The sequence below is a fragment of the Rhinolophus sinicus genome, linkage group LG10 (assembly GCF_036562045.2).
Source record: "Rhinolophus sinicus isolate RSC01 linkage group LG10, ASM3656204v1, whole genome shotgun sequence".
In the NCBI taxonomy this organism is placed as follows: Eukaryota; Metazoa; Chordata; class Mammalia; order Chiroptera; family Rhinolophidae; genus Rhinolophus; species Rhinolophus sinicus.
The window spans coordinates 11,833,301-11,857,798 of record NC_133759.1 but is presented as its reverse complement, the minus strand read 5'-3'; the positions used below and the strand labels follow the sequence as shown (position 1 = coordinate 11,857,798).

General features: G+C 44.4%; 2 protein-coding genes and 1 long non-coding RNA gene across 8 annotated transcripts in view; 2 read left to right on the top strand and 1 right to left on the bottom strand.

Annotated features, from left to right (window-relative positions):
• Nucleotides 1–24,498, bottom strand: part of ULK4 (unc-51 like kinase 4) — a 650,099-nt gene that overhangs the window by 197,199 nt on the left and 428,402 nt on the right. The window lies entirely within an intron of this gene.
• Nucleotides 15,612–16,979, top strand: LOC109445310 (uncharacterized). The gene is made up of 3 exons (XR_002137024.2): nucleotides 15,612–15,746; nucleotides 16,461–16,539; nucleotides 16,840–16,979. It is a non-coding gene; the product is annotated as an uncharacterized LOC109445310 (long non-coding RNA).
• Nucleotides 19,950–24,498, top strand: part of CTNNB1 (catenin beta 1) — a 40,067-nt gene continuing 35,518 nt past the window's right edge. For 2 of the 6 annotated variants that reach the window (XM_019727563.2, XM_019727562.2), the window contains exon 1: nucleotides 20,393–20,646. The gene's annotated coding sequence lies outside the window, so the exon portion shown is untranslated. Of the gene's footprint in view, nucleotides 20,647–24,498 lie in introns of all 6 variants that reach the window. The other 4 variants (XM_074312576.1, XM_019727564.2, XM_019727561.2 and 1 more) reach the window with 3 other exon arrangements.

Sequence of the window (24,498 nt, the reverse complement as noted above, 5' to 3'; positions counted from 1 at the left end):
GACTGATCCTAGAACACAAAGAGCTCTGGTTTCACAAAGATCAACTCCTGGAAATAAGGTAAAGATTTTTCCTAACATCAAACCCCAGAGAGACAGAATTGTACAAACAGAGTTATATGATTACGAGAGGCTGTTTTGACCTGGCACTTCCACAGGCCCTATGATGAGTGGATAGATGACATCCCTCACTACAGAGGACCCCTGTGGTCAACTCTGTGCCTCGAGCATGTTCTCAGAGAGACTGAGTCCCTTTACCCGTCTTTGCTTTACCTGCCTGCACAGGCACAGCCTGATGTGCTTCTCTGGTTCCTTGGCTGCTGTGGGTGCCATGCTCACCTGTGATCTGCCCCCAAGCACAGCTGCCACTCTCACCCCCTCCTTTGCCAGAGCAGAGGCTCCTGGAGCCAATGTGCTCCCCTCCACGGTGGTGCCAAGCCTCAGGGAATGCTGCCCTCCTGTCTTCTACTGACAGCTGGGCTCTGCAGAGCCTCAGAGGCACGAAAGCAAAGCTCCCCAGAGGCCCAGTGCTCCCTGGCAGGCATCCCCAGGGATTCGGGGCAGGCAGAGAACTCTCGCAGGGCCCAGCTTCCCTCCCTCTTAACAGTGGTGTGTGCCGGACATTGGGGAAGGAGGCATCAGCCATGGGCAAGGCCAAGGAACCACCCCTCTGAGATTGCTAACCTCCTCAGCCTCCGGCTCTACACAGAATCTCCCTATAACATCCCCTCCAAGTTCTCCAGCAGCAGCAGCCTTAGGAGGTACAGCCTGGACCCCCTGAGCTCCCTGTTGGTGGGCAGCACATGGCCATGCTGAGGCCATGCTGATTTGTCACTAGGCTGGGTTGATGTGAAAGCCGTTTCTGTGCTCATGGTAAGTGTTCTCTCCTCCACAGCTGGAACTAGCCAGCCCTAGTGCAGACCGCATCACACTCTGGGCCTACATCTGTAGGGAGGGACTTCCTACAAGCGCCCCAAACTCAGCATGGCCAAGAGCTCATCTTTCCACAAACCTGCTTTTCATCCCAGCTCAGGCAATGCTGTGTTGGTAACATAAGCACTGCTGTGCCCCCTGCCTTGTTCCTGCACCCAGCCAGCTGAGTCTACCCCTTGCTCTCACTCATATCCACTTCTCCTCAGTGGCATCCTCTGCATTCCCATTGCCCCGCCTTGTTCTACGTGGGTTTTCTCCTATCTGAATGACTTGGGGTCTCCTACTGGGCTCCCTCACCTCCTGCCTCCTGATCGACTCTCTGGCCCTCTACAGATACCCGTGGGTATACAACATCTTCCCTTGTGATTTTTCAGAAACCTAATTCTGATCCTACCACCCTCTTGCTTAAAATCCTTGGAAGGCTTCCACTACCTTCCAGAAAATGCCGAATTCCTTCATGCTGGACAGAAGGTCCTATTAGAATCCAGCCCCTCCTTTTGTGTTGAGCTCATCTCTGGCCAGTCAAATCCTACAGAAAGTGGTCATTAGACAAGCCAGTCACAGAGAGAGCAGAACTTCCAACCCCTTGATGTGGGCCATGGTGAGGGTCATCCTGGCAGAGGCAGCCATCCCTGCCAGGAAGGCTGGTCAGAGATGAAGGCTCCTGGCTCAGACCCTGAAGGGAACAGCATGGCTGCTGAGCACTGACCGCATGTTCCAGGTGTCATGCTATGCCCTCCCCTCCCCTGTCTCCTGTACTCTTCATAGCATCCCTGTGAGGCAGGACAATTGTTATCCGGCTTACAGATGGCCAACTGGAGATCCAGAGGTCAAGTAGCTTGCTCAAGGTCACACAGACAGAAAGTGGCAGAGCTGTGGCTGATAATCGTAGGTGCGCCCTGCACTTGCGTGTGGGCCGTACTGTTTCCTGGGTCCAGGAAGCTGGAGCCGCTTCAGAGTTCACGGTGAGGAGAGCACTCCCACGCTGTGTGCATTTGCTGGTGTGTGCTGCCAGCATGCGTTCGTGGCTGCTGGTTGCGTATCTCTCCTGAAAAGGTGTTTTGCCGCTTTTGAGGATGTATGCATCCTGTTTCATAGAAAGCATTCATCTTGGTCATGAGTTGCGTGCGGCTCGGCCTACCAATCCTGGAAAAAGTTGTCTTGGCCAAATTTGGGGAGAAAAGGAGGAAGCTCTACTGGGTCGCTCTCATCTCAGAGGCTGCAGGCAGGGAACCTCCATTCACAAAGCGATCTCCCACGTGCCCAGAAATGAGTTTGACTGTGAACTTAAATCTGTGTCCAGGGCGCCACTCGGGACAGGAGGAGAGTCTTCTGGCTTCTCAGAGATGGCAACTGAGTTATGTGGGTTCTGTGTCTCCCCTCCAATGTGGAGAGGCCTCATCACTTCCTGTGAATGACAGGAGGTGGTGACGGCGTCGCCCAAAGGGTGCTGGACAGGACGGTCTCAGGAGGTCTTGTGGAAGAAGAATGGTCTGGGCGTGAAGACCGGCATTTGGGAGCGGAGATGAGATTCCTCAGATGTGACTGAATCCTAACAAAGGGAACCCTCCAACTGTCTTTCTCCTCCTTGCAGCTGTTCTCCATCTATTTTGTTTTAGTTCTAAGGTCAGTGAAAGCCTACAGCACACGTTACTCGGGAACTACCTCTGGGGACGCGGCTGCTTCCTTCAAACCGGCAACATTGAGTTCAAGGCACGTCCTTCTCCGCTCGCTGTGCAGCTGAGAGGAGCCATGTTTGGGGACTGGGGATGGGCACACAGTGAGCTTGGCCGCTGGGCCATCCGCCCTGGGTGGATGTGTATTCCTGGCATTCAGGAGAACCCCGCTCCCTCAAGATTTACGATTTCATTTTATGTTTTAATGCTTTCTGTCAAAATTCCAAGAGGCTGTAGTGACGGATGGAAAGCAAGGAAAGGGGAAGAACACGCCAGGTAGTGGAAATGGCACAGATGACGGTTAAGAGGGAACAAGCACTGGTTTAGGAAATGTTTACTGAGCACCGACCACACCCTTCTGGCTGATACCCAGATAAACAAAGGTCAGGGCCACATCACCCGCAAAGCCACTCTGAAGGCTCCTGCAATGCCTGGCCTCTCTGAGAGGGGGAAGAAGGCCTGTTGTCAAGTCTTCCAACCAGGGGGTGGGGAGTGGCATCTTAGAGGAACCCAAGTTCATGCCAACCCTTCCTTCACCAGCAGTAAAGCTTCAGAAAAACTGGGCCCATGAGAGAGATACAGAGACAAGGAACTGCTCTTTGCTTTCTCCTGATGCCAAACGCTGTACATCCCGAAGCCACTGAACACTCACACACCCGTTAGACAGGATTCCGGCCCTGCTGATGTCTGCCCAACCTCATCTCTCCGAAACCCAGACATTCTCCCCACGGGCCACCTAGAGCCTCTTGCAAAACAGGTGAGAAGCCCCACTTTGAGGAGCCTGATGTCCACAGCGGGCCCTCTGCCCATTTCCACTTTCTACATTCCAGCCTCTCCTTTGAAATAAATGTGTTCAATACAAAGGTACAAAATGGACAAAACGCTTAGTTTTAAATGCTGATTGCATGCCCCTCCCACAGGCACTCTTTTGTTCTGTTTAATTTTTACATTAGGTTTTCAATAATAAACTCTAGCGTGTGGATTCATCAAAGGAAACTGATAATTACTAACTGTACATTTTGTTTCATTATTTTGGTAACACCTGATTCTGAAAAATACTCCTTCTGAATGGGCTGGAAAGTGGCATAAAAATTATTAGCAATAAAGAGATCGTTTTCTATAGAAATAGGTTTATGACCCGCCAGCTGTAGTAAGTGTGTGGGACTTGCTTTGTGAACCAACAACATCTAACAAGCACCTGCCTCCAGGTAAACAAACACCTTATCACGTAAGGGCTGCATTATATTTTGCTTTGCAGAAATGTACCTATCTTGTCCTGGTTGGGATTCCAGGTGGATGGAAAATAGCAGAATATCGGGGAGATAGGGTCGAAAAGTGGGCCAGGGGCAGCCCCAAAAGGTCAACGAGCGGTAAGATGTCCTAAGGACTGGTTGAGGGGTACGCCAGGAGACCTCAGAACCAATGAGAGCAACAGGAAGTGTGTGCCTCAACGGACTCATCCCACATTGTCAAGGTCTTACTATGTGCACAGGCCTCAGCATAATTCAAATGTGGGTCCCCAGTGGGGATTGGATACTTTCCCGCATCTTCAAACCCCCTTCCAATCTTGGGGGAAATCCCCTGGTTTTTGAGCCCATGCCCCCTCAAGGTAGAAGCTAGCATCTCTCTTGCCCAACTGCTCTTATGCTGAGGTGCAGGCAGAAGACTTGGGATTCCCAGATCTGACACACCGATACGAGACTCTGGGAAGCGGGTGGCATGAAGATGGTGGCTCACAGATCCATTCTGCCGGGCACAGCTGCAGAGGACCCAGCTCCCAGTGACACAGGTTCCAGCCAGCATCCAAGCCCTGGACTCAGGGGTGTAAACACGATTTTTTGTGCCCAGGGGTGTATTCTATTTGTGATAAACTCTGGCCACTCTTCTTTGCAGCTGGCCTTTAGGTTTGTTCCTCTGGACCTCTCAGATTCTATGGGTTATCTAATATTCTTGAACAAATTCCTTTTCTGCTTCTAGTGTTTCCAACTCGGACCCCAGACTGTGATCAGAGTTCTATAAGTTGCAAATGATAGAATCCCAAAAGAAATTTTCTGGGTTATAAAACCACAACAAACAGAAACCAACCAACCAACCAAACAAAAACCCAGCAAGGAGTATGTAGCTTCAGGTATGGTTCGATCCAGGGATCAGGACCAGCTACATAATGTGAATGTGCAGGGCCCAATACAAATAAAAGTAGAGGGCCCTTTCCAAAATAATTAAGGATTTCAAGAAGACAATGTAAGAGTATTAAACCAAGTGTTGTGTAAGTGCAGAGCCCAGTGTAGCTGCACAGATTGCATGCCCATAAAGCTGGCCCTGCCAGGGACTCAACCAATGTCACCAGGACTCCAGGGTCTTTTTCACTCTACCTCTTGGTTCTGGCAAGTCCCACCATTCCTGTGCCTGCCCACACACTCCAATATCCAAGAGGGAAAGGCCTATCTGGATTTACACAGCTAGTTGAGACTCACAGACCAGTTGTACCTACGGCATGAGGCAGGGCTCAAGGCCTGCTAACCACAAACACACATATTAACCTGACATGTTGACGGTGGTCTTAGGTCAGGCCCCAAAAAGCAACCTCTGACATGAGGATTGGCGGGCAGGTGATTCCTAACAGAAGTGCTGTCAGGGGAGACCATACAGGAACAAGGAGCTGGAGAGGGAAGGGGAAGGAGCTAAGCAAGGGTGTGATCCGCACAGAGACCCTCAGAGGGCAGCCTCCCCTGATCCCACAACGAGCTCTGGGGTGTGTGTTAGCCTCAGAGTTGCCTGGACCTGAGACAAGGAAGCTGGCATTTCAGCTCTCCCCATCTGCCCTCCTCTGTCATTGATTAAGGGCAACTCCGCATTGGTGGGGGGACACATTCATTCCCCAGCGTTGCTGGTTCCCTGGGCAGCGGACAATGTGGATCCTAATAGATTGAGGACAATCCTCTAAAAAAGAAACGCAGGTGCGAGCACTTGGAGATGAACACTGAAGTGGGGGAGGGGTCCCCAAATAGTACAGGTGTTCTAAGACGTGGGCAGAGCACACACCCTGGATTCAATAACAGCCCAGCAAACTGGTCCAGTCTGCAGCAGCCGTCACCAAATGCTAAAATATGTGACCCCAAAGTTCCACTGGAAATGTTTCTGTGTGATCCTTCCAGCCAGTGAATCAGGAAGTTCCAGGCGACAGGCAAGTAATGATGATATCAATTTCTGAACTTGTATTTACCTAATGTTTTAAAAAGCAATCTTAGGCTATCTAAGCATACAATACAAAACTCAGAATCCGGATTTTGAACTGAATGAATTGCATAACAGGGTTTGTAAAAACTGTATGAGCTTCCGAGTCTGGCACTGGAACGGACTTTGCCCAAACTCTGCCCTTATCTTTTGACACCTGCACTGAGTCACAGGTGACTACATACTGCTCCTGAGAGATGGATATCATCAGTTTCGTTAAGGATGGGACCTTGGAAGAGTAGGATTACTTATTAACAATCAGATATATGAGTCAATTGTTATTACAGCTTTGTTGACATATAATTTATATGCCATACAATTGTCCTATTGAAAGCGTGCAAATCAGTCATTTTTAGTATAGTCACAAAGTTAGGCAACCATCACCACAACAAATTTTAGAAGATTTTCATCACTCCAAAAAATAAAATAAAAAGCCCCATATCCATTAGGAGTCATTCCTCATCCTCCCCATCCTGAAACCATTAGATTGAAGCAAAAAGTAGATAGGGCTGATGGACCATCCTTGTTCCTAATTTCAAGAACCATCCAGAAAGTACTATAGGAAAGAATAACTCTGGAAAGTGACCCATTTCTACATGTGCTTGGGAAAAGTCACTTTGGAGTGCCTTTCTGATCGCCAGGCTCAGTGACTGGCAAATCGACGGAATGAAAGAAAGGGGAAGGCTGTAACCACTCAATGGAGCCATGCTAATGAATGTGGCCAGGTGTCAGTGTCACCACCCAGGAGAAACCTGAGCGTTTGCATACAGCGCTATCCTGAGGGCAGCAGTCATCTCTGGCACAGGAGGCAGAGGTGTGGCCTGTTTCCTTCCTGAACACCACGGGGATGTCAGGTCATGCTCTACAGATGTCCTGCATCTTCAAATTCAAGCTTGGGGAAAACAGAGCATTCCTTACACAGGAAGCTGGCAATGCTGGTTGAAGCAATTCATGCACTTTCTGTAAAAAAGCCACCTTCCCTTTTAGGAGGAAAGGGGGAAAAAAAAAAAAAAACTCAAAGAAAAGTCTCAGCGAAGCACGTTAGAAAATCCTTCAGAAATAAATTGAACATTACTAAGGGATTTGCGTCTGACTATATTTTAATTCTTCCAACTGAGACAAAGAGTCTAGAAAAAGTCATCTGGGAGACCCAAGATTATTAAGTCAATGCAACATACACCTGCGTGTAACTTTGCTCTGGAATTGGGTACAGTAAGCAAACACCCATGTGAAGACCTTTTCCACGGGGACATGAGAAGAAGGCAGTGAAAAGAATACGTTTTCTGAACATCACATCGAGCCCATTAGGAGAGCTCTGTGATCACATTATCATGTGCTTTGTCTTCAAACACAGGCTTCCCGGTCTTTTTCACCCATAAGCAGAAAAAGTCCTCTCCATGCTCATTATCAGCCTCCCGGAGCCCGTTCCCTCTGATGTGCCTCCCTCCCTCACTTTAGAGCTCTACTTCCTTGAGCTCTGTCATTGTCACCTTTATTATAATGGAGTCTTATAATCCCACAGCTAGTGACACTCAGGGGAGGAGTATTCTGATGAGGAGGGTGGGGGTGCCCGGGGGAGACGTCTGTGATGGAAGTTTCCACAGAGGCTACGCTGAAAACTCACAGAGAGAATGGAGAACTGGGAGGGAGATGGGCACTTCGCCACCCAATTTCATTCCCCTGGTCTCATGCAAGAAAAATCCAGAAAGGCCGAGGAGAGTATCCACGAAAGTGCACCTTGCGTTAGTCTCAGTGCAGTGGGCAGGCATATTCTTTTCCCAGGCAAATCAAGCACAGTCTGGTACCCACAGGGGCAGTTGAGTAGACAGGTGGAGGTGATGCATTTTCTTTGTATTATATGTGGGTGAAGGGAGCTTAAAACACCCATGGGAGGAAAGCATGATAACTGGTTTCCTTTTCTCACATTCAATAGAGGCTCTGACTCAAGGGTAGAACAGTGAACCAGGTCAATAGAACATGATGGGTTTCTTTCATCCTAAAAAGAGACTAGGCCTCCACGGGTATTGCTCAACAAAGAGAAGGCCAAAGACCAGTGGGCAAGTGACACCCACATTAGGGGGCAGAACTGGCCTAGGATGTCATAAAAGGCACTAGAAATGCCTATATTTTTAGAAGCACACCTAAGAGATGCCCAAACAGACAAGCAGCAATAAACCAGAAAAGGTTTAACTCTTCCAAATTGTCTGCTTTGGCCAAAGCAACAGAATTTAATCGAGTTCATGTGCAGATGTGATTTGCATGACTTATTTAGCATTCTATGAATGAATATAGATCAGGTCTGTTATCTCATTTATCTATCTACCTTTCAGCTATCGATTTGTTTTTTGGGATTTTTCTCCGTAAGAGTGAACAACTATTAAGACAAAAATGAATTTAAAATGTCTACAGCAATGTGCTGAGTTGCAGAAGAACCCCACAGATTTATAAAAGTGCTTGTGGCCCTCTCAATCTTTTTCATTACTTTTTGAGCCTGCAATTAAAAACACGTTGCAATCTTAGGAGAGATTGGTTGGGTTCAATACCATATGAAAATGGCACACAAGTTGCTCTGTCCTTTTGAATAGAACAAAATGAAAAAAATTAAGGGTTATGGAAAAGGAAGAAAATATACACTTTCAGTTGAGATAAAATATGAGCTCAGTAAAAGTGAAAAAGATACAGGGAGGCCATTCCAGTAGAGAAATGTTGCAGCAGGAAACTCTCCTGCTAATAAGGGTAGTAAAGACCAAGTTAAGAGAAAAGCCTAGAGCCCCATAATCATTTGCAAGAGGAAATAGGTTGGTGCAGTGAAATATGACACCTTGCTCAAAGTTATCCAAGGGCAGTTTCAGAGAAGTGGGTAATTCTAGGAGAGATCATAGAGCAGAGAAAGCACAAGGCAGGTAAAAGTTAATGAACATCCACTAGAATAAATTCCAAATGGATTAAAGATATAAATCTAAATTTTTTAAAAAGTGTTATTAAAAAGCATGGAATTCTTCCATAACATAGAGTTGAGGAAACATTTCTTATCATGGCTCAAAATGCAGAAGAGATAAAAGACTAGATTGACTAATTTGTCTACATAAAAATAACAACTTGTGTATGGAAAGAAAGGAAGGAAGGAAGGAAGGAAGGAAGGAAGGAAGGAAGGAAGGAAGGAAGGAAGGAAGGAAGGAAGGAGAAGAAGGAGAAGGGGGAAGCAGAAAAACATTTTAAAAAACTGAAAAGAGAAACAACAAACTGGAAAAAAATATTCATATTACAGACAAAGAGCTAATCTTTCTATCATAGAGACGTTACGTAGAAATTGAAGAGACCAATAGGCAAAATACATGACCATCAATTCACAGAAATAAAAATAAGCATAGCTCCGATTATGAAAATATGCTCAGCTTCATTCATAATACTAATGCAAATTCAAATTACACTGACCGATCATTTATGAAATTCCAAAAGTTTGATGACAGACTGTTAGATTGGGTTCTCCCAAAAGCAGACATTGAGATAAATATGTAAGCAGTTTATTTGGGAGGTGATCACAGGAAACACGAGTAACGAAGTGAGGAGGAAAGAGAAAGAGGTTATGACAGGGTGTGTTATCAAGCCAATTGCCAGTGTAAGTACCTGCAGCTCAGTCAGAGAGCTGTGAGACACCACGTAGAGCACACGTCAGAGTTATCACTCTCAGAGTGAGAAAGCTGGGGTATTCATCCACCGACTCTCTGACCATCATTGGTTGATGGCTGCTTATGAGGCTTTAATTCTCAGGCATTTCTACCCCGTCTATTTCTCATGCTCACACGCAGTCCACGCCTGCCTCCTGAAGCCAGAACAAAGTTCCGGGGCAGAAGGGGGCAGCTGCAGTATAGAGATGATAGTCTAGGGGCATCTTCCCACACCCTCCATTGATAAAGCTGCCAGGCGAGAGACACTCCCGTACATTTTTGGTGAGAAGGGAAATTGTTATAACACCTATGATAACGCGGAGTGCCAATTAGTTATTGGCAATCTGACAAGGTCTATTACTGATTCTTCTCTCCTGGTGCATCCACCCTTTCACTCAGCAGTCCCACTTCCGGGAATTTACCCTTCAGTTGAGATTTGCACATGTAGTAAATGACACATGTGCAAGATAATTTATGCAGTCATATTTGTAATGACAAACACTTGGAAACAACCTAATGTCCATCAATGAGAAGGGCTAGTTAAATAAATTAAGGATATGTATACATGTATATACACACACATATATATGCAATATATATATATATATATTACTTAATGCAATATATTGCTTTAATACATTACTTAATTTAAGAATTAAATTTAGAAATGTTGATGGCTATCTGGGGGCATGGAATTATGGGGTACTTTTTCATTCCGTTATAAATTTCTGATTTGTTCGAATGTTTTATGTAGTGCATGCATTATTTTACAATATGAAGCTATAGTAGAAATATGATGACTAAATACAAACTCGGGAGATAGACAACAGTCAAAAGTAATCAAAATAGAAGGTTCATTGGGCCACCGTTGAGCTGTAAAGGATAGAAAACACTGGCTGACTAAAGCAGAAAATGAGTTTAATGGAAAGACATTGGACAGTTCACAGAATCACCAGGAAGGTAGAAGCAATGGGCTCAAAATAAACGTAGAACCCAAGGAGACAAGGCAACAAAATCCACAGAACCATCTAATGAGGTCACTGTTGCCATCAACCCTACTAGACCTGGTTCCCTCTGTCTCTAGGGGGAGAAAAAGTCAGACCAGAAGTTCCAAGTGAGGCACCAAGACATGAGGGTTTTTAGAGGTCAGAGTAAGGTGTGAGGTAGGTACTAGGCAGATATGTCAAAGCAGATGACTCAGAAGTGGGCAAGTGAGGACATCAAAGGGACAAGAGACTGAGCTTGGAGGCAGAGCCTTGAAGAGGACCCTAAGTGACCCTAAGGTTATGGAGTCCCACCGTTCTCCCCCCAAGGGAACAGCAGTCAGAGAATTCCAGCAGGGGAGCTCCAACAAACCCATAAAAATGTACAGACCAGGGCCACTGTCAACATTGGCTGGACTGAGAGAGCAAAAGCCAGCTTATGTCAGTAATCAGTCTGTGAAGAAACGCCACATTCCTCTCTCCTCATGGTCCCAACACTAGGAGGGTCAAAAATAGCAGCGAGGCGGTGGGGAGGATGTGATGGTGAGAGGAAGAAGTCAACCTATCCTCTTCGCAGCACTATCTGGGACGGGAGGAGAACTTTTACCCTCAGCTGAAGGTAGAAGTGTCGATCATTAAATGGACACCATATTTTGCAGCTTAATGATCATAGGACTTTGTTGACTGACAAAACCAGGAAGGTCATAAGCATTCACTTTATGTGGCATCCGGTGGTAATGGCGGGACCACCCCCATTGCAAGTCCAGTAAAGTGATGGTTGCATAGAAAGTGGGTATTACTGCCACAGTCCCTGACATCATTAAATCTGTTTCTGCTTTCTCGCGTCCTCTGTTCCTGTTTCAAAGTCCCAGGCAGAAGCATCTGTTTGGCTGAGCTGAGACTTCAAGTCCATGCTCCAGGGGCAATGGCCCATGTTGCCCACAATACCCTATGTGATGGACGCATCTAAACTAGGAAAAGGGTTCAGAAAGTGTAGAGACAAGAAATGACAGGTGCACTGTCATGGGAGCCTCTGCATTCACTTCTGGTGGGTACTGCACCCTGCTAAATGCAGGGGGCAGGGCAGGGGAGGAGAAGTTTCCAAGAAGAGTAACATAGTCTCACTATTATAGCAACTACAACAGAAAAGTATCTCATTAATATCTAGAACCTTATAGCTTAAAACGCTCTTTCACGTCTATGTCACTCTCTCTTGACAACACAGTGAGATAAATCTCCAGCGTCCAACATGGTGCCTGGCATATAGTAGGTATTCAGTAAATGTTTGTTAAATGGACAAACAAGTAAAGGAGTGAATGGGTAAGGAAGAATTACATCCAGTGCTAAAAGGTCAGGCTTTGCAGTTGATCAATCTAGTTCAGCATTTCCCAGTGGAACTTCTACAGTGACGATGGCTCTGCAACTGCGCTGTGCGCTCTGTGGTAGCCTTATACGGCGACGGAGACTTGGTATGTGCCAATAATGAGACCGAGGAATTAAATTTTAATTTTGTTTTATTTTAACTCATTCAAATTTAAAGAGTCACATGCTCCCCACGGCTATGGTACCGGACAACACAGGGCTGGACTTTGAATTCCAGCTCTGTCTGTCTAGCTTATAACCTGAGCAAACTCCTTAACTTCCTTACGTCCCTTTTCCCCAGATGTGAAATGGGGAAAATAAGGTCGCCCTATTTTACTGGTCGTAATGGTTCACAGAGGTCTTATATGTGACAGGTGAAGTCCACTGGGTCGTGACAGGCCAAAAGCTTCATACCTGGCAGACGCTCAACAAACGGAAGCCACCATTTGGATTACTGTGAGTCCCACGACCGCTGCTATTACTGCCACTACCGAGGGGCTGCCGAGATGCAGAGAGGTTAAAGAGCCTGTCCAGGTCACGTACTCCAGCTGGTGCACGGCAGAGTGTGATTTGCTTCTGTTTTCCTCACGGCAGTGGCTTTCTCACTACCAAGTGCAGCAACGGCTCCAATACCTCATATGTGCCCAAAGAATCGTCTGTGCACTGAAAAATGAGTTTTCTACATATTTTGGTGATTAGCATTCAAATTCATGTAGATTCCACTAGAACTGATAAAACATAAATTTGTCTAAAAGCATTACTGACTTTATAGTAGCTTTTTGTCATTATGTAGGTTCTTAATCATCAGCTACTAAAAGTACAGCTATTGTCATGTGAGGCATCTCAGAATCTTTTGACTTTAAAAAGGCATCCTTATCCTCTGTGTTGAAAATATGAACACCTACTTGTTAAAAAATAATAGTTTGAAAAAAGAAAGACACAGAATACACACACACACACGAGTTCAATATCAAGAGAAAATGGTGATGCAAGAGAGTCCATAAACCAGTATGTATGCTAGGTACATTTGCGAGAAACACAAATGGTGGTTTTTACCAAAGGGGGTTTATTTGAAGTCAGTTAATAGAAAAGATCAATGTGTGATTTGCTAAAGGATTCTGCAACAATCAGCAATGATAATAAATAAAGCTGAGTTTCGTTTTAAAAAATGAATTACACACATACAGGCAGGGTGAAACATGCTTTAAAACAGATTTTGTGAAAGGTTTAAGAATTTTAGAAGAGTGGTCCTGAATGGAGTGAATATAACCCAGAAGGTGCTCATGAGAACCCACTGGTATTAGGAAATAAAATACTGCAACTCCCGTATTTACTTATCATAAAAAAAAAAAGCCAAGCTTCATGGATATTTAATATATGCACTGACAACAGTCTATATATATATAATTTAAATAAATGTACATCTAGAGGGTGCATACTCAAAATGATTTTACTAAGAAGACAATTAAAAATCTTAAAAATCTTTAGAAATTTTTGTTTTAGAAGATAACAAGCTCAAGATAAACCTGCAGTATGATATGATCTTAAAAAACAAAACAAACAAACAAACAAACAAAAAAGCCCCAAATGGAATCATCTTAGTTATATTAGTTAGCTTTTCCTATGTAACAAACCACCCCAAAATGAATTGGCTTATAACAACCATCATTTTTCACTGTTTAGAACCTGCACAGTGTCACTTGTACAGACAATCTAAGAATATGGGTTCTGAAAACTAAGTCATGGGAGGAAGGCTTCAAAGAGCTGGGAGCCCTATGCTACGAAAATAGAACATTAATAAGAAAAAGAAACTGTGTTAGACATTTACTATCTTGATTTCTTACAGCTTAGATTCGAATACAATTTACAGTGGAAAGAAAAATATTTTAAATGGACGATCCCTTGAGGCAACAGAAATTAAAGCATTTTTTTTCTTTTCCCTAATTGATTTTGTAATTATAGAACTCCATGATTTCAGAGAGTTGCTTTTGTGTGGAACAACCACCGACTGACATAAAAATTACTGGAAAATCCCATAGATGCAATATTCCCTACTTGTCAACTTCTCTCATTTTTATCAAAGAATTGGCTATTTCTCTCTCCCTCTTTTGAAAGGAAAAAACCATGGTCTCTGTTCCTTCTTCATTTCCCCTCAGCTCAAATTCTATAGTTGTAAATTCAAAATAAGGAGCAGATTTGAAAATGGATTATGAAGAACAAGCCTGAGTATAAACAAAAGAAAGATGGAATAAAATGCACGTCCACCACTGCGTGAGAAATAGTGTGACAGGTGTATAGTACCTCTGCTGAGAGAATGGTGGTGATTCAAAGCATTGCTGGCCCCCTGAAAGGAATATGTGAAATAAAATATATTTAAAAGAAAACCTGTGCAAATACAGTGTGCCTTCTGGGTATAGCTGGAATAATGCTCTGTTTGAATAATTTTATATCTTCTCCTAGAACTAAAATTTCTGCAAAGTTAAATCCAGATGCTATCAAAATCTATGCATTGGATAAGAAATGAATCCAATTTACTGTGAGATTTAGGATTAAAATTGAACCTCAATAAAATAAATTTTAATAAGCAATAGCCTTGAAAATTTAGACCAATGATAAAATTTGTATTTTGTGGTTTTTTAGCAAACAACCAACCAAGGTTGCAACGAAAACAAAACTGTCATGTCCTTTAGTGGTATTCCTGGGAGAAAAAGCAGATTGACTGAATCCTTATTTGAAGAGAATTTTTCAGTCACGTAGTTACAAAATAATTCAATCTGTATGTTCCTCCACTTTCCTGGGCCCAAAGTTGTTTTTTGCTGAGTGGCGCAAAAAGAAAATGGATACTTGCTTCTGGCACCGTGACCATCTCCAGGCCCCTGTCCCTGCGGCCCTGATGCACACCCTTGTGACATAACCAGCAACTATTCTCCAGCAACACTCAACCTGACAGCATGTGAGAGTAAAAATCTCTCTCACATCAATGAAGAGTGGCACACGACAAACACATTTCCCTCTTCTGTAAGATAGATGATTTAAAAAAAAAAAAAATTCTTTCAGATGGGCAACTGCTCAACATTGTTATCTTTCTTTTAGCCACACACATAAATGCATCTAATTTTTGTTTTAAACCCAACAGAGCTTGTAAATACGGTAAACTGTCTCTACATTTGCTAAAAGAAATCTATAGCTGGTCCATATGCTTTCCTACTAAGACATACCATAAAACCTCCATATGTTTAAATTGCCCTACCCGCCACCTCTGTACACACACACTCATACACGTACACACCTGCTCCAACTCCACACTTACCCATTGATGACTAAACCATTTCAGATATGTTGGTGGGGAACAAGAGGAAAGGGGCTAGGGAGGATTTTTTGTTTGTTTGTTTGTTTGTTTGTTTTACAATAGGCATGCTAAATATTTACCGAACAGGACATTTTGCTCCTTATTTTGCTTTAGCATTAGGGGGAAATCATAATTGTATTTAGACTTTATATGGCATGGGTTACTCGGTTCACGGCAGAAGTACCTGCAGCAAATTAATTAGTTGTAGCACATTAATTATCTCATAGCTCCTATTTAGTCTGCAGCTGTTGCTATTATGTTAATAATATTTTTTTTATCACCACTGTATACAACAGGTTATGGCACTAATAGAAATACCTCCTTTTTTTGGCTTCCCTCCCCCTGTCATTTCCATTTTTCATTGTCAGAAGGGAAGACAAAGAAATTTAGGCACATGAAGCCCCAAAGCGCACTATCATTTTCTATTTCTGAACCGATTTGTAAGAGAATGGGTGACTGAAATTAGCAAAGAATCGCCCCACACAAAGATGGCGCGTGCAGAATTTGTGAAAGCGAAAGAGGAGACGAAGGAGAAGCCTAAGAGGTACGGAATACTGCAGTGCTGGGGTGGTGAGTGTTTGGGTGGGGGCGGGGAAAATGCTGCAGTTTTCATGAAATAATAAGATGGGGGAAAAGAGGCATACAAAGAGTAGGTTTTTCATTGTTTGTAAAATATAAACACAGATGAATTCTGTCTTTGGTTTGTTCATGCTTTTCACTCTGCACAGCAGGGATGTTCTTAAGAAGTTGCCCTCTGCGAAATTTCACTAAATGGGAACCGTGGACCCTGCATGATGGGATTATAATCACACCAGCCACTCCTTTTACATAATTTTTTGTTTAAGATCCAGTAAGACTCCCTGTTTTTAATATATATAAAGCAATAGACATGCCTATGTCGATAAACTGAGGGTTTGCGTCCCTAGTGCCTAGTGCCAGCTAAGACAAAAAACGGTGATATCACATCTACAAATCTCAATGGATTCAAAAACAATATGAAAATTTTGAGCTGACAAGAACATGTCTGCTGCCTGCAGTCCCTGCAACTAGCTCACCATGTTGCCTACTAACCGAAAGATCAAAAATTATCGATTTCATGGCGCTTCGTGCTCTGGAAAGAAAAGCTACTTTAAAATTTGCATTGTTTAAGAAATGAGTTAAAAGAAAAGAATCATTTTTTTTTCCTGAACACTTTGGAATGTGAAAAATGGCTTGTTCTAATCTTATTCATGAATTACTATAATTCTATTATTTTTAGCAGCTGGAGTCCAGAAATGATTTTTTCGATGAATTTAGGATTTTGCCGCAGTATCCATCTGCAGTCCCAGAATCCTCGGGTAAGTTAATCCTTCTTTCGATGGGAAACGCCTTTAACCTTCTTGTGAATGAAATATCTGCAACCATTTTGAAATTTTTAATAGAGGTGTGTGTGTGTGTGTGTGTGTGTGTGTGTGTGTGTTGTATGTTGGGGGGGTTATATCTCCAAAGCATAATTTCTACGCAATACAGCCGTACTTATCTTAGTTCTTAGAAACACTGACAAAACATACACCTTTGTGCTCTTTGATTATAATGGATGATGTGTCCATTGCTTCTCCTTCACTTTCTGTGGTAGCCATTAAAATGTACTCCCTTAGTCTGGCAAGGACTGTTGTGTCAAACCAATGAAGGCCTGGAGAACACATAACCCCAAGCATGAAGAGTGTTCCTGGCATAACTGAAGCGGCCATGAATATCACCACCACTGCTGCTGCCACCGCCACCACCACGGCCATCGCCTCCCACCAACTTCACCGCCCCTCCCTTGGTCTGCAGTGCACACCAGACGCAAGCTTTCCACAGTGGCTCTCCGCCGAATTTGCCCAGTAGGTTCCTAGATTACTCCTGTGTGCGAGAATAGCCAACCATGTAGTCTGACAAGAAGTATTTACAACTACTTAGCCTGTTCAGCTGGAAAGAAATCAAGAGATAACAGTGAACCCTGAGATGATGTATTGCAAATCAAAAAGTTCCAATCCATAAATAGCCCACTCGGTGAACTGCTAAATGAAAAGCTGATCTTGACTACTGTCCAGTGTTTTCAGGTTGTCAAAAGAAATATTTTTAACAGGTATTCTTAGAGAGTTAGGATTTATTGTTCATAAATGCATGGAGTATTACTTAGTCTTACCTTTCTGCTGGGAGAGGATTCTTCCTAGAGATTCGGATATAGAGTCCAGAGGAGACCACACCCTCCTTTCACTGTTTTCTACTGTTTCTGTTGACTCTCAAGTAAGGTTGATTAACAATTACAATGTTATATTACTTTAAGGGACCTAATCAAAAGGAGCCAGTCATCCATTTCCCTCTAAAGGGAGCTTATTTTCTTAGTGCTCAATAAATGTTTAATGAATAGATTTGATAGAGTTAACTATCCAGAAAGTGAATGGGTCTTCTTTAAAGTGCTGCCTGGATTAATGTTTCTGTCGGAAGTGCAAAAACAATCTGGGCATTTTTTTCTTTGCCTAAAGGTGATTCAAAAGATGGGTTTTAGTGAAGGAGGATGCTTTGTATTCAGGGTCCATGTAGCCACTGCTTGATAAGCCAATGGTCTGATATTATGGCAAGTAATGCCTCCTCTTTTAAACCAGCTGAAGACACTTCTGGTTTCTAGGAATACAGCCTGAAATTTAGAACCATTTGTCTTTTGCAGTTTTACAAAATGGACTAACTTATGTCAAACCCAAGTGGTTGGCTCTAGGAGGAAAATGTGTAAAAGGATAATCAAGTATTTTTCACAAAACGTATTGCCCAAGGTTAATTTTTAAGAATCTTTTTTTTTACAAAATCACTTATTTTACCAACTCATCAGGTATTTTGTTGTATTTCTCATTGGTTTAATGATGGCATTTGTCTTCATTTCACAGAAGTTATTCATCTCATATTTTTGGTGAGACAATTGGACCAATTTGTTTTTTGAGATAAGTAAATACAAATTCTCAGTAGTTTGTTAAATTCAATTTTTTAAAATGCTAGTCACCTAGCAATTCTTCAGTACACTTAAATTTGATGGGAAAAAACAGATTGCTGCGTTGTTGCAAATTTCACATTTCCTTTGATACTGTGTGTTTGCTTAAAGTATTACTAGGGACTTAAAAATCTTAATTCTAAATTTAGGTTAAGACATCTAAATTACAGAAAAGTCCTTCAATTACTTTGGCACCTGAATAGAAAAATATGAATATAGAAGTTTTTATTCTGCAGGTGTTCTAATAGTGCAAATATTTCTTAAACAGTTTTAACAGTGTGCCTTATTTAGCAAAAAACCAAAAACCAAGAAACTGAACACAGAAAAAGGAAACATCTGTACAAAAAAAAAATCTTTCAATATTGGTTAATCAGTCATCTGATTTTAAATGTATGGCTAATCAAAGCAACTGTATATTCCCTAATTCTGTGTATGAGAATTAAAATTAGGGATTAGTACCTGGAAATGCTATTTACACTTTTGAAAACGTTTATATTAGAAACATTGCTTTGATGAAATACCTTTTTCTGCTCAATCTGTTTTAATTATGAGCAGCTCGGTTAACCACAACCATTTGCAACACTTCCACAGAATTACTAGCAAAGATACAAATGCAAAAGGCGTTCTAGACAATGGATCTCAACGAACATCATCTTAGCATGTGGATTTTATCCACTGCAGTCGCCCACATGTGCTATGGTGATAACAGCTGACATTATTACTGTATATAGGAACATATCTTTAAGACATAATATATATATATATATATATATATATATATATATATATATATATATATATATATATATATTTAAAGAACCTGTTGGGCCCTGAAGCATTAGCTATGCCTACAACGACATGTCCCACTCCATGAGTGAATGAGGAAGTGGGTTTCCTGCCTGTACCTACGTATAAAGACCTATTGTTTGCATGCATTAATTACAGGGATAAAAGCCTCAAGAGAACTTTCACTGTTGCTTTTTGTACTCTCTCCATTGTTTTGGAGAAAAATAAGCATAAAACGACAGGCTAGCGAAAGTGAATCGATCATAATTGTTTCAGCTTTGACAAATGCCAATCTTGCTGGATTACAATGGAAACATTTCCAAGGGAAATCAAGACCAACTTCAGCCTATTAAAACGAATTAGAAAATGTTTTTGAAGCATAGAAAATTAGTTTTAAAAAATTAGAAGCTGCCTAATCGGTATAGCTCCTTCCATTCACAACATACTCAGACCTCTCAAGTAAGTAATACCATAGAAATGCATCTTCTCCAACCACCCCCACCCCGCAAAAAAATAAATAAATAAATAAAATAAAAATTGTTGATACTTAGTAGCACGGTGGAGCCAGATAAAAACGGAGTCTATAAGAATTAACCTAATTGACAGGGCTCTACAGTTAGTCCATTTCCATCCGTCGTCTGTTCACAGTAGGTGCTCATAACGACTTGTTGAATTACGGCGCTAGGCGCCCATTCTAACCAAGAGTTCCCAGCCTCAGGAGTGGGGGTAGCAGGCGGCTCCGCCCGGTACTTCACTTCCAGATTCAGGCTGAGCAGCCGGGTGGGATGCGGGACCCACGATCCGGACACCGGGGGGCTTTGGGGTGGTGAGAAGCTCGGCTGGGAGCCATGCCCTTCAGGGAGCGTGTGGCCCGCACGAACGGCGGCGGAAGCCCCAACCCGCCCGAGTCCCCGAACCGCCCGCGGTGCGGAGGCGGCTCCCACAAGCGCCAGTGGCCCCAGGGGCCGCGACCTCAGCGCCCGCGCCTCCGCCACTGCGTCCCGAACTTCCGCCCTCCCAGGACTTGTGCGGGCTGCTCCGCGCGGCCCCCGAGGGCCGGGGCCGAGAGGCCGCCACCCGCGGGCGGCAGAAAGCGTGCGGCGAGCCCCGCGTCAGGTCTCACGGCTCGGGGCACGCGCGGGGCGGGGGCGTCCGGTTCGGGACAGTGGAGAATCCCGGTGCCCCCTCCCTCCAGCCCACCCCGAACTACGGCGCCCCCGCGGGCCGCCCTCCGGTCCCGCACGGCGGGGCAGCGGTGCGGCTCCGTCCCGGACAGCGAGCGTCCGGGGAGCGCGAGGACGCCCCGCCCGGGCCGCGGGCGTTGGGACGGCGCCCGGCGGCTCCGCGGCGCGGGGACTACTTTCCGCGTCCGCCCGCGCCCCGCCCCTTGTCCTCGCGCGGCGGAACGCTCCGCGCTGCGCCGCTGGCGGCAGGATACAGCGGCTCCTGCGCGACTTATAAGAGGTCCTTGTGCGGCGCCATTTTAAGCCTCTCGGTCTGTGGCAGCCGCGTTATCCCGTCTCCGAGCGCGGAGAGCGAGGGGAGGCGGAGACGGAGGACGGTCTGAGGAGCAGCTCCAGTCCCCGCCGAGCCGCCACCGCAGGCCGAGGACGGTCGGACTCCCGCGGCGGGAGCAGCCTGTTCCCCTGAGGTGCTTGGGCGCTCCCTTCCTTACCCTTCCGGGCTGCTCCCGCTCCCTCTTCGGAGCCAAACTTCGTCGAGGGCGCGCGATCGCGGCGGCGGCTGAGAGCCGGGCTCGGCGCAGCCCCGGAGGCCCGGAGTGGGGAGCGGGGGTCGCCGGGGAGACGGCGGGGGCGGGCTGCACCCGGGGGCGGAGGGCGGCGGCCGGGCCCGGGTTTCGGTCACCCCGCTTCTCGGGGGTTTTGGGGGCGCCGCTTGCGGGGAGGGGGCGTCGCGAGGGCGCGTCCAAGAGCTGGGATGGCTGGCGTGGGGGGCGGCGTACTCCGGTTTCCGTCAGGGGCTCCGGCCGCGGCCGAGTTTGGGGGAGGGACCCTGCGCCTCGGGATGCGCCGGGGCCGGGGTGGGGGGCGGGGTGGGGACGGGGGGCTCCGCCTTCCCAGCGGGGAGTTGGGGTACGGGCGCCGGGCCTGGGACACCACCCCAGGTCCCCTGTGCCGTGGGGATAGGGCCAGTGGACTTTCTCTCCACATTCCCTCCTTCGGTCTCAAGGAAAATTCTTAAGAGAATTGTTAGTATTTTTTTTTTTTTTCACGCTCTGCCTGTGAGTTTGGCACTGGCGCTTGTTTCAATCGGAGCAACTTTAAACCTTAGAGGAACCAAAGTAGCAGTGCAAACGGTGCGATGCGTCAGTTAGATTTGCACACACAAGGTCCGTGTGTTGCACCTATGTTTTCTTGTGCCGTGCAGGTGAGTGCAAGCGTCGTGCAGGGGACCGGGAGTCGCAGATGGATGGCCTCGGGGGTGAGACCCCCGTCACAATACGGGCTGGGGCCACTGCCTTCCTGCTTCTTCCCCGTGGAAGCGCGGGGTGCAGCCCCTGGCTGCTGCGAGGACCTCGTTCGGAGGCATTATTGATTCACCTAGTTTTACGGCAGCGAAACTTGATTTTTAGAGCACGTTTGCTTTTCAGCGGCGTGAATGTTTCCCTCGCTCCGAAACGGGCCGAGTGAAATCCAAGCGTTGCAACTTCTTGCATTGTTTTGCCTGGGGAGAGGACGTGAACGGAGACTCGGGAAGTTCTCACAGCCCTCTTCTGGATCCGCTAAACTTGAAGGCTTTGGCAGTTGGGGTAGTTGTTTCCTTCGTTTTCTGCTCCCTTTTGGAGGGAGGATTGTCTCATCGTTTGTATCTTTCAGACATCTGTGGCCTCCCCCCACCCACCCCCCGAGTGTGAGTGGTGAATGGAGAGAGACCGGCCTGCTGGTATGCAGAGGTCGGCGAAAGGAAATCGAGGAGTGGTTTTAGTGAAATGAGAGCTTTGTGTCATGAATAGTGGTGGCTTAGACCAGACATCAACTTGAAGAGACGGCTAGCCTTTGATAAAGTCTAGGCTAATGTTTTTCGGATGGCTAAGTTACTGAGTATTTTGTCTGGAATTTAGGAAGCCGGTTCATTATTGCCTCTTGGTAAACATTCTACACCCTCATGGCTTCATGTGAACTAGTCCTCATTCTAGGAAATGTTAGACGTAGCTTAAAATGTGATTTGCATAATGCTACTACTGTTTAGTATCTGCTTAAATTCGTGACATAAACGTATTTTGGAGGTTTTTTTGTGTTGGTTTTTTTTTTTGTTTTTTTTTGTGTTTTTTTTTTTGTCTGAGCTAAGGTTGCTGCTGCATTTACTTTTACATTTAAAACCACAAAGTCTCTGGATTAAAAAAAGAGGAATAATCAAGTGTATTTGATAATATCCTTCCACAAAATTTGATTAATTTGCACCCGATATTCATTCCTTTGACCTCGTCTTTGTTCTGAAGGCCACGTACAAGGACAAGGCCCTAAAGTGATCGCAAAAGTAACTTGAAAAACTTGCAGAAGGCTATTCTATAGGATTAAAGGAATGTTGAGACTATTTACGTCTGAGGTCCTTGAGGGGGAAATAAAAAACTGTACTAGAAAGTTTAGAGTAGCATGTAATTTAGAGTCCCAGGCCTGAGATTCTCCCAGAAGCCAGAACAGTCATCTTAAATAGCTTTCAGGAAAAACCAAGTTTTTAAAAGTAAGGTGGCTCATGAAAAAATGAGGCATTTGACAATGTTCGTGTGTCAAGAAGCACTCACGAGTGTTCTTTCTTTTGAACTAATTATCTGACTACTTCCTTTACCAAGGTGATTAGGTAGAAAAACGTATATTCCAGTATTAAAACTTAAGAAATTATGAATTGAGCTTCCAACTGTTACCTAGTGATGGCTGGAATAAAAATTATTCATATAAATGCAGTCTGTTTTCATAAACCGTTCCCTCCTCCCCCTCAGCAAGTTTCTCAGCGTATTTTGAGATGTGGTGCTTAAGAAAACTAGCTTCACACATCCTTTCCTTGGTTGTTGGGAGGGGTGGGCAGAGGAGTGGTAAGTATTGCTGAAACTAGGGATGTGAGCGATTCAAAAGTTTGACTGTCACTCTGAGTTACAAGTAGCAGTGAAATGAAAACCCCATAAACGGACTAGATAGTATATTCAGCCTCCTGAAACTTTTGTTATTGAAATGAAACAGTACATCTCTCCATGATTTTGTTTCTCTCATGGTTTACTAATGGCTGATAATCATTGTAGATGAGGAGGTGGTACATTTTAAGTTTGTACTTTGAGCTTAGCTGGAAGCAAGCTTGACTGCTAACCCAGGGCAGACAGGATGAAGGCTTGTAGAGCAGGACAAGTGTCTAATAAAAAGTATTGGCAACCCTTTTGTAGTGCTACATGTTGACTTCTGACATTGTTTTTGAAAACATTAGTTGTATTAACTTGGTTGTTTCCTTGTAGCCCTCTTTTTATTGGTAATACAATTATCTTTTGTTGAAACGGCTTGACTAAAAACATTTTTATGCCATAAAAGTAAACATTAAGCATAGACGAGGAGCTGCTTCTTAGTCCAGAGCAGGTAGCTATTGCCTCTTGTTACCCCTCATTGAGAGGAGAACTGATTTGCAGAGTCAGTTCTCATTCTTTAACAGACTATTGTTTACGTAATAGTGTTGTAATTATGAATGTGATGCATAACTGGGCTAATGGGCTAAAATGAACATATAGATTTTAGCGTCTATGAAAGGAAAATGTGATTAGTGTTGCTTGAAAATGAGTAGGTGTTAACTCATATAATTTTTCATCACTTAAACTCAGGAGAAAGTTCTTTATTTTCTCTGTTTACTTTAAGAATGCTTCTTTTGTGTTTCCTGCAAGACTGAGCTTGACTTGGTTTAGAAACCTAGATCCCTCTGTTGAGGCCTGAACACCCTGCTATCCTTTTAGTATGTATATAATCTACTTTCTCCTGAAGGAAAAAGAAGCTCTTAGAAAGTCTATCACATTAGGAACCCTTTTAAAAAAGAGTTTACTTTTTTGACTTTTTAAAAATTGTGGGCAGCTTTTCTTTTAAGAGACATTCCCCACTGCCAGTGTCCCTCAAACCTGACAGGCAGCAGAGGGAGAGTAGTAGGAGGGCATGTTTTTATCGCATGCTTTGGTCATGTTGAGTGCCCTCCAGTGGATATAATCTAATGCTTGTGACTTTTCCCCCCCTACCAAGTTTGTGTGGACTACATATATTTATGAATAGTTCTGATGAGAAAGCACTGGTAAGAAGCCTTGTGAGTACTAGATTAATTTATTCATATCAATACTGCTAATTGTAAGGTTAGCTTGCGAAAATGTCATCTCAACCAATATTTGCAGGAGAAAGGTCAGAGTAAAATTGGGAATTAAATTTTTGTCTGCTTTAAGTAGGCAGTTCTACTTAAATATATCATAATGACAAACCAAAAAGCTCAACATAATAATTTTGGGGTAAAAGATTATAATGTTCAG